Source organism: Planococcus citri, chromosome 2, assembly GCF_950023065.1.
Source record: "Planococcus citri chromosome 2, ihPlaCitr1.1, whole genome shotgun sequence".
In the NCBI taxonomy this organism is placed as follows: Eukaryota; Metazoa; Arthropoda; class Insecta; order Hemiptera; family Pseudococcidae; genus Planococcus; species Planococcus citri.
This window is the reverse complement of record NC_088678.1, coordinates 41447513-41456343: the sequence shown is the minus strand read 5'-3', so window position 1 is coordinate 41456343 and position 8831 is coordinate 41447513. Positions and strand designations below refer to the sequence as shown.

Genomic DNA, 8831 nt, shown 5'->3' with positions numbered 1-8831 from the left:
CATCCTTTCCTTTACCTTAAAAACGTTAATAAAAAATGTTTCATACTTTTTGAGACGGCAAAAAATGGAGAATTTGTTTTCATTCGTTTTCACAAGAAGACTGCAGTTCACACAATATAAAATTCACATGGGTAACAGTGGCACTGACAAGGAGGGGCAAGTGGGCGCAATTTGCCCCGCTCGTGTTTTCCAAAGGGACGTGTTTTTGAAAAATGTTGGTATGTAAAATCCACTTTTAAAAGAGAAAATTCAGTCGTCATTTTTGAAAATTTTATGAAAACTTCAATTCGTTTTTGAAGAGAATAGTATCTACGCAAATTTTGTATATGGAGAGAAAATTCAAACGTCATTTTAAAAAGAAAATGCAACCTTCATTTTTCAAGAGAAACATGAAAACTTCATTTTTGAAGAGAAAATGGTAATTTTATGGAACAAAAGCTATATCAAATAAACTTTGCTTAAAAAATCTCTTGTGAAAAACTTTCTCGAAAAAAAAACTTCTCTGCCGGAGAAAATAACCTCTTTCCGAAAATTGTTTGTAGTGAAATAAAATTTGTTTTTATTTGATTTGATTTGATTTGACCTCAACTACTGAAAATGGAGTTTTTTATTTTAAAACTTTTTACCTCAGAAAATTCGTTTTTGAACACTTTTTTTCAGAAGAAACTTCTCCGAATAAACTTTTATGTGTGTGTGTGTGGGGGGGGGGGGAAGCAGCTCCACTATAGGAAAAAATTCTGGACAAATTTGTTTTCTGAAGAACTCCATTTTCGACATCAATATTTCAAAGAAAAAACATTACTATGCAGATGCATAGTTTTAGAGGAGGAAGGGAGTGCGAAAAATTGTCAGGAGGCTCTCATTTTTCTTGTCCTGGACGACATGACACTAAATGGCAATAATCAATTAAAAGTATGATCATAAATCTTTTCAACATCAAGTGTATCTCCATACTTACCTATACCTATTAAGTATACGCCAAAAATAATTCGAAAGTGCTCGTGAAACTGCACGCCATCTTATGATATGTATTTTAGATATGAATGAAAGATCAATTAGTGCAACCATACAAAATTTATGTTGATTATTGAGCCACCATTCGAAGAAATAATAATTCGACTTTAAATTATTACGATCGATATTTCAAATACCTGCACATATGTACCTATGTTTCACATCCATCTTCTTCCTGATATAAACTTCATTAACTGAATCAACTTTGATGCAAGTATTAGGTATATAAATATACGTATCTTTGTTTCGTTAGCTCTCTCACAAAATCGAATTACGAGATAATAAAATTTCATCATTCAATCTGATGTTTTGCTAAAATTTAAATTAAATGAAAATAAATGTTGAAAATTAACTATTTCAAAGTGAAAAAATGAAATGAATTTTCTCTGTAAAATTTTAATTTTGTTGCATATTTGAATCACATCGAAAACATTTTTCAATTTTCAGAAATTTGTAAGATGAAGTAAGTAAGTATAGGTACCTGATCTAAAATTATGTGCTCCTATGAATTTTCTCTACTATAACATTAAATCAAACTTTCGCAAAAATACACGTATAATACTATGGAAATCCAGTCAATCAGCGGATTCTCCTTTTGAAAACAGACCCATGAATTTTTTAATTTCCTTATAACTTTCGGGCCATTTTCTATCAATCAATAATTACGGAAATTACCTACGATTCTCAAGATTCAAGATCAATAGCAGCATGTATCAATACAAAACTTGATAATGGCTTATGGCATACTAATTTTTCCAAGCTCCATTTAAAAATAAAAAAAATTAAAATTAAAATGAACATGCTTATTTTGAAAAGACGATCAAACCATCTCGCAATTATCTTTGCAGTTTAAATTCATACCCTCATTCGAATTCATTATTATTCGTCGTACCACTCAAATCTTTACCTTTTCAATTCTAAACGAACTGCCATCATTGAAAAGAGGTCGGATGGCAATAAAATTACCATTGGGTGATTAACCTATTGTGCTGCACAGTTTCACAATAGCGTAGGGAGAATGAGGTCATCTACAAAGACTATAATACACTGAATAGCATCCAGCTTACAAAAAGAAGTGTATAGAAAGAGGTTGAACGTGGTCAACCGAAAACGCGAACGGTATATCGTGCTCGAGCTCAGTTTCCCATGTTGAGCACGAGGTCGCGCCACGTGCTGGAAAATTATGGGTGGAGCAACGTCACCCTTTAAGTTGTGTATACGTTTTGATGGGCTTTGCCATTTCGTACATAACGACAAGCCATTCGAATCGAAATAAATATTCCAATCCAATTACGATATTATGACTAATCCTACGTTAATTTTTTCGCGTGAAAATCAACTTACCTATACCCGTCGGTTTGATGGTGCGGGTTACTATTCTACTTCAGACTGGACAAAATTTGGCGCAAACTCTGAAAACAATTTCAATAAATATAAATTGATTCGTCTATAACAAGTTATACCTATTACACAATTACAAGGAGTCTATGAATACAAATAATGCAAATTGAACGCATTTCGTTTATTATATACTTAGCTGTTAGAGATTAGTTCAGACGTTAGAAAGATAGGAAATGACAAATGAAAGTCGACAGATAGTGAAATAGCGTTTCAATAGCCGCTCATAAAAATTGCCCCATAGATTGGATTATATACGAAACAAAATAAAGTCGCACTTATTACAGTATCAATGTACCTATCTAAACAGTGAACACATTATAACTTCCGCTGACTTTCCGCTTCTATCGCATATAGAATCATTTTTAAAAGTATACTTATCACGCGAATGAAGGCTAACGAATGACGAATGAGCTGACAACAACGATGACGAAAATTGAAAAATTCATACTCGTTCTCGTATACACGAAAACCATGTCAAGATGGTTATGATAAAAAATTCAGTACCTATCTACTTTATTTTAATTTTTATGTACGATGGTTTCGAACCTTCACTCATTTTTCGTTCAATCAAGAGCTCTGAGAGTCTCCAGAAAATTTGCTACTTGTATACCTACCTACTTATAAAATTTTTCATTTTTTCTCAGCTGCTGGAAAATGATCATCTCTCGCCACTTTTTAAATAAAAGGTGAACTTTATTTTAAAAAACTATATACCTATACAATAAAAATATGGAGAAACTTTCTTATGATTAAGTATACCTACGAGGCAATCACCTCAACCTTTTGACCAGACGAACCGGGTCGGTTAGGTGCCCCTAGAGGACGCACCGAATTGGCCCCTTGAAGTTTTTTACCCCCCCCCCTCCCCCTCCCCTCAGAATCTTTCTCCTCGTGTTTTTTTCTCAGGTTCGGATACTGAATGCGAGTTGTGCCATTTGATTTTTTTTTGCTTTTTATTCAATTTTGCGAAAATAAGTCAAGCTGACAAGAAAAAAACTTGGGGTGGGGGGGGGGTGACTGAATATTTGCGGACTAGTGTGATATAAGATATCAATTTTACCGAATAAAATGACGAATGTTCAAAATGAAATACAAAAATAAAAGATGAAATGACAATTTTGCAAATTTTGATACATGTAGATTACTCATCAAGTAAAATTCACGAACAATTTTTTATTTACAGTAATTTGTTTATTTCTTTTGATTTAAAATTTCAGAATTTGAATGAATTTTTGAAAATTTCAATTTTGAAAATGAAAAGCAGGCAGATCCGAGAGAAGCGAGGCTAAAAGCTTGTTTTGGAGAGGTAACGAAGAAACATTGGTTTGATACGATAAAAGTGCTTTTTTTGGCTTAAACATTTCTTAAAATATGAATGATGAGTATATTTTTTTAAAAATTCAACTTGAAAAAAAAACAAAGGAGCTCAAACGAAGCGAGGGCAAAAGTTTTCAAGAATTCGTATATTGAGAGATGAAAAATGATGTTTTCTTCATGACGAGTCTATTTCTTTTACTCCATAATTTTAGAATTTAAATAATGGTTTTTTATGATAAAAAGTTCTTTTTTTGGCTTAGTTGAACATTTCTTAAAATTTGAATGATATATTTTTTTCAAAAGTTCAATTTGAAAAAAAAACAAAGGAGCCCAAACGAAGCGAGAACAAAAGTGTTAAAAAATTCGTATTTTTAGAGATGAAAAATATGTATGTTTTTTTTTTTAATGATGAGTCTATTTTTTTGACTTCACAATTTTAGAATTTGAAGAAGAAAAGCAAACAGTCCCGAGCGAAGCAAGGGCTAAAACTAGCAAAAATCCATTTTTAGAGAGAATGAAAAAAGAATATTTTTGGTTTAACAGTAAGCATGAGGCCCCCGGCGATTGCCATGTCAACATCATATTAGGCCAGAACGCCGCTACCTTTGACAGCTGACAGTAATTCAACGGATGAACTTTTACAAATTTCTAAACAGAGGGCCAAGTGAAAAACTGGATTGAAATTTTCGAAAAAACTGTACGTTTCAGAACTATTTAAAAATAATCTATACCAAAAAACAAAAAAAACAAGCATAGAAAACACTTGAACAGGCTCGAAGAAAAACATTTCTCTCACTATTTTCGACAAATCTGGAATATAGGTACGTGTTGCAAAATTCATAGATAACCTTCGATTTTCTCAAATATCAATTGAATCCTAACGAATATAAATAAAGATATAGGTACAGAAATTTGATTGAGCAAACTATAAAAATGTGGTTCTCGCTTAATTTCAAGATGTTAAATCAAAAAATCCGCAGACACAGCGAATTTTAGTTGTACCTACATAAGTTCATGCGGGCTTTTTCGACCAGGTTAAAAACGTCAGAAAACCAAGAATATTTAGAACGGTCAAAGCAAGCGACCATTCATCAAGGAGATTAATTTTTCAACGAATGAGTTAAACGTTACGAACATTTTGGATTTTTTAGAAATATTTTTAACACATCTCACAAATGTAGGGTAATACGCATTCGAAGAGTCCATGAACGGAATTCAGAATACCAAAAACATTTTCCTCAAAGTTTCGATCGGTTGAAAATGATCAGCGTTACATACTGAAGTCACGGAATATATAGAAATTTCCGAATTTGCTCTCCCCAAACAATAACCGACTGAACCAACTTCTTTCATCATATCAATGAGTAGGTACTACTTAGGTAGGTAGGTCGTACCTATAGTTTCAACAATTCGCTTCTTATTCGATCCATCCTGTACTCCATGCATCATCTGAAATATGTAAAATTATTTCATTAGTCATTACTAATCAACTCAAGTGATTTTTAAACAACAATGCAGGCTATATTTCTTGTACGAATTACCTTGTCATAAAAAAAAATTTAAAAAAAATAAGAAAAGTAAATCAAACGAAATTAATTGACCAAAAAACACGAAAATTTGAAGAAACTCACATCATGAATAAGTAAATGAAAACACAATAAATTTATAAGAATAATAGAAGAAAAATGGCTTCAATAACAACGTGAAATCTGTAACCGATTTTATTTTGCAGTTTATGCAGAGTTGGCGCGATTCCTTGGTTCGTCAGAATCGGATTCCTGAATTACGATTCTCATACTTGGGAGAATCGCGATTCTCCAGTCTCGATTCTTTCACAAAGCGAATCCGGTTCTGAATCCGATTCTTTAGCGGTTCTCGATTCCCTCCGATTCCGATTCCCAAATACTAATTTTTCTCAACTTCAGGACTGCACAAATGAATCTGAAATGAAATGAGTAATTTCCCCAACTTGGTATATGCTCATTTTGCATGTTCTATTCTTTTGTTTGTTGCTGTGAACAGGGAATCGCAGGGAATCGAGAAGGCACGATTCTCCATTAAATTGAATCCGATTCTTACGTTGCGCGATTCCTTCACTGTATAGAATCGATGATTCAAGATATTTTCACACAACAGCTAACCTTTAAAAAAATGTCATCAGTCCCGAGCTACAAAATGCAAATGCATCACTTAAAAGTCATTAAAAACAGTACATTTCACTGTTTTAACACGTGAAAAACATCTGCAAGGAATCGCAGGGAATCGAGGCGGTGCAATTCTCTATAAAAGGGAATCGGATTCCTGCATTTCCCGATTCTTTTGACTTGGGGAACCGCGATTCGAATCCGATTCGAATCGTGAGAATCGGATTCTTTCTCGATTCTTTCACGCGATTCGAATCGCGCCAACTCTGAGTTTATGTAATATGAAAAATCATCAACTGACCATACTGACGACAATTATACTCATCACTCATCAGCGAGTTATCTTAGACTACAATGACTTATTTACTGAAACAAATTTTCGAATGAAGGGATATTGAAATATTTCAACAATTTCATCAAAATCATGCAACCTATACCTACACGTCAAATTATTTCCAATCTCTACCATGTAATCGAACTCCTTAAACTCAATTATAGAGATAGACTGAATAGTGAATATAATGCTCCTCATGTTCTCAGAGACGTCCTCTCAACTCTCAAGTATATACATTTACATACTCATTGAGTGAATTTGAGAAAAAAAAATATATGGTAGGTATCATACAAAAAGAGTAACCAAAATTGAATACTTTTCAGTTTTCAAGTACGTACAAGTAAGATATAGAAGTACTAAAATCTATCAACAAATCACTAAAATACATCACAATATAACGTCTATTGAATCTAATAAAATTTAAATGCTAACGTCAGATTATACCGCGACGCAATAAATGGATAAGCAACGAAATAAAAATTCGTTGGTATATAAAATTCAACGACTAAAAAGTTCACTCGTAAAATTATTTTGAGCTTTAAAACTCATTCGACAGTAAATAAACGTACCCATGAAAAATCATTAACCATAGATTTATAGCATTCCTCTGATGAAATTGATTCGATGCCAAATATTTGCAGGGTCTTTCAAAGATACGAATTGGGAATGCATTTTATCGTAATTACTTCACAAGACTTAGAATTAGATTCCATATCATAAAACATTTTTAATGACAACAGTTAAAATTCACTTCATCAATCATGCGAGGTATACTAAAATAGGTATATCTACCTACATTTATTTATTACGTTCGCCAATAAGTACGATTTTTTTTATGAAAGTAGTATTGAGAATTGAGATACACAATCAATACAACCTTGGGCGTATGCGTATTTTATGAATCGCCCAATATCACCATTCTCTGGCTACGTAGTACTCGTACGTAGGTAGGTAAGGTAAGCTATCTAATCCTGAAATCCATACTGCCCTATGCTGTACGTACACGTATATATAGGTATCTTCATGCATTGATTTTTCTACTCTGACGCTTGCAAGTTCTCAAATACTTTCGAAGCAGAAAACGAAACAAAACAGCCTAAGTTTAACCGCACCCTAGAATCTTGGCGCCTCATAAATTCGATTTCACCAAGTCGATGTTTTGTTTCCACGTAATGAAACGGGCGTGAACGTAAGCGTGACGCCTGCTATGTCTTATATCATTACGACCTTTTACAAGAGCAAACGAAACCACACATGCGAGGTATAATAAAAGTCACGAACATACAATTTTGGTATTTCTTTTTTAATGAGTTTTTTTTCTGCACCTCGCACATCGCGTTGTATACAAAATTAAGTACTTACCTACGTATACTAAATAAAGATTTTAATCGGAGTACTCGTTTTTTTTTTTTTTTTTTTTAAATTAGGAGTGCTTACGCACAAGAAATAATGATTGAATCAATTCTCTTTCCTCTTTCCTGGCGAAAAATATTTTGAAAAATTTACAATTCGACATGACATGAATAGATATAGTACCTACCTACATACATAAACACATATACCTATTTTGTTCCCGGAAATTTTTTAACATGAAGTTTAAAAAGTAAGAATGAGATAGGAAGGCATGCAGTAAATAAGTATAGACTTACCTATACTAGAATCAATGAAATTTGATCAATTGAAGTCCCGAGCTTTATCAATTAACTAATTAATTTCTGATAGCACTTTCTATCCACGCTTAAGGAAAAATGACGACCTGAAAAAAGCAAAATAAAACAGTTGAAATACTCGAAGAGACGAACATTCCTGTGAAAATTCAAAAATTTTCAAATTTTTAAAGCGATAAGAAAATCTAATATAATAGGTACCAAATATTTAGACTTAATGTATGGTTAATATTATTCTGAGTTCATCATTTCATGATCGAATTAATAAAGACACGCAATTAATAATGATCGATGGGTATATGGTACCTATACCTACTCATACCTTATTTCCATTCATCAATTATTCTTTCAGAAAAGTCGAATAAATCTGTATATCTGTAGGTACGTAAATAGATCAATCATCTGATTCCGAACTTTGAAATCCAACATAGAAAATATAAAATACGTATGATAATCTGAAACAAAACAACGCATAATTAATTTAATAGTACGTATAGTAAATAATTAAAATGATACAATTTCTCAGAAATAGATACACATTTGGACTCATATAGGTAGGCATAATTTAATATACGTCCAAGTCATCAAATCCATTTCGAACAAAATGATCGTAGCTTGTCGAAAAATTGATGGCTTTCTTTTGTTCACTCATGTTGGTTGTAAAAGTTTTTAGCCTGACAGAGTTTCCATTTTACGTACGATACGAACTTACAAGGTATATCGATCCGCTGCTGTTTCAGCGGTATCACAAATAGCAGCGCAGTCTATGCACTGAACTTTCAACTATAGGCTATGTACATTCATTTCCGCCAATCGATAGAAGGGATGAAGTTATAAATAATTTATGAATAATTATGATCGTTCATCACACAGATATGAAATATCAATTTGAAAAAAGACCATCATGGGTCTAACTTCATTTACCTTAAGCTATATAAGTACGTATTAAGAACA

At 32.6% G+C, this 8831-nt stretch overlaps 1 long non-coding RNA gene across 1 annotated transcript; it reads right to left on the bottom strand.

The window, feature by feature from the left end:
• Window positions 1-2364: 2364 nt before the first annotated feature.
• LOC135833773 (uncharacterized) lies at window positions 2365-8344 on the bottom strand. The gene is made up of 4 exons (XR_010556543.1): window positions 8200-8344; window positions 7860-7966; window positions 5127-5181; window positions 2365-2426 (listed from the first exon to the last, which is right to left on the bottom strand). It is a non-coding gene; the product is annotated as an uncharacterized LOC135833773 (long non-coding RNA).
• Window positions 8345-8831: the final 487 nt, after the last annotated feature.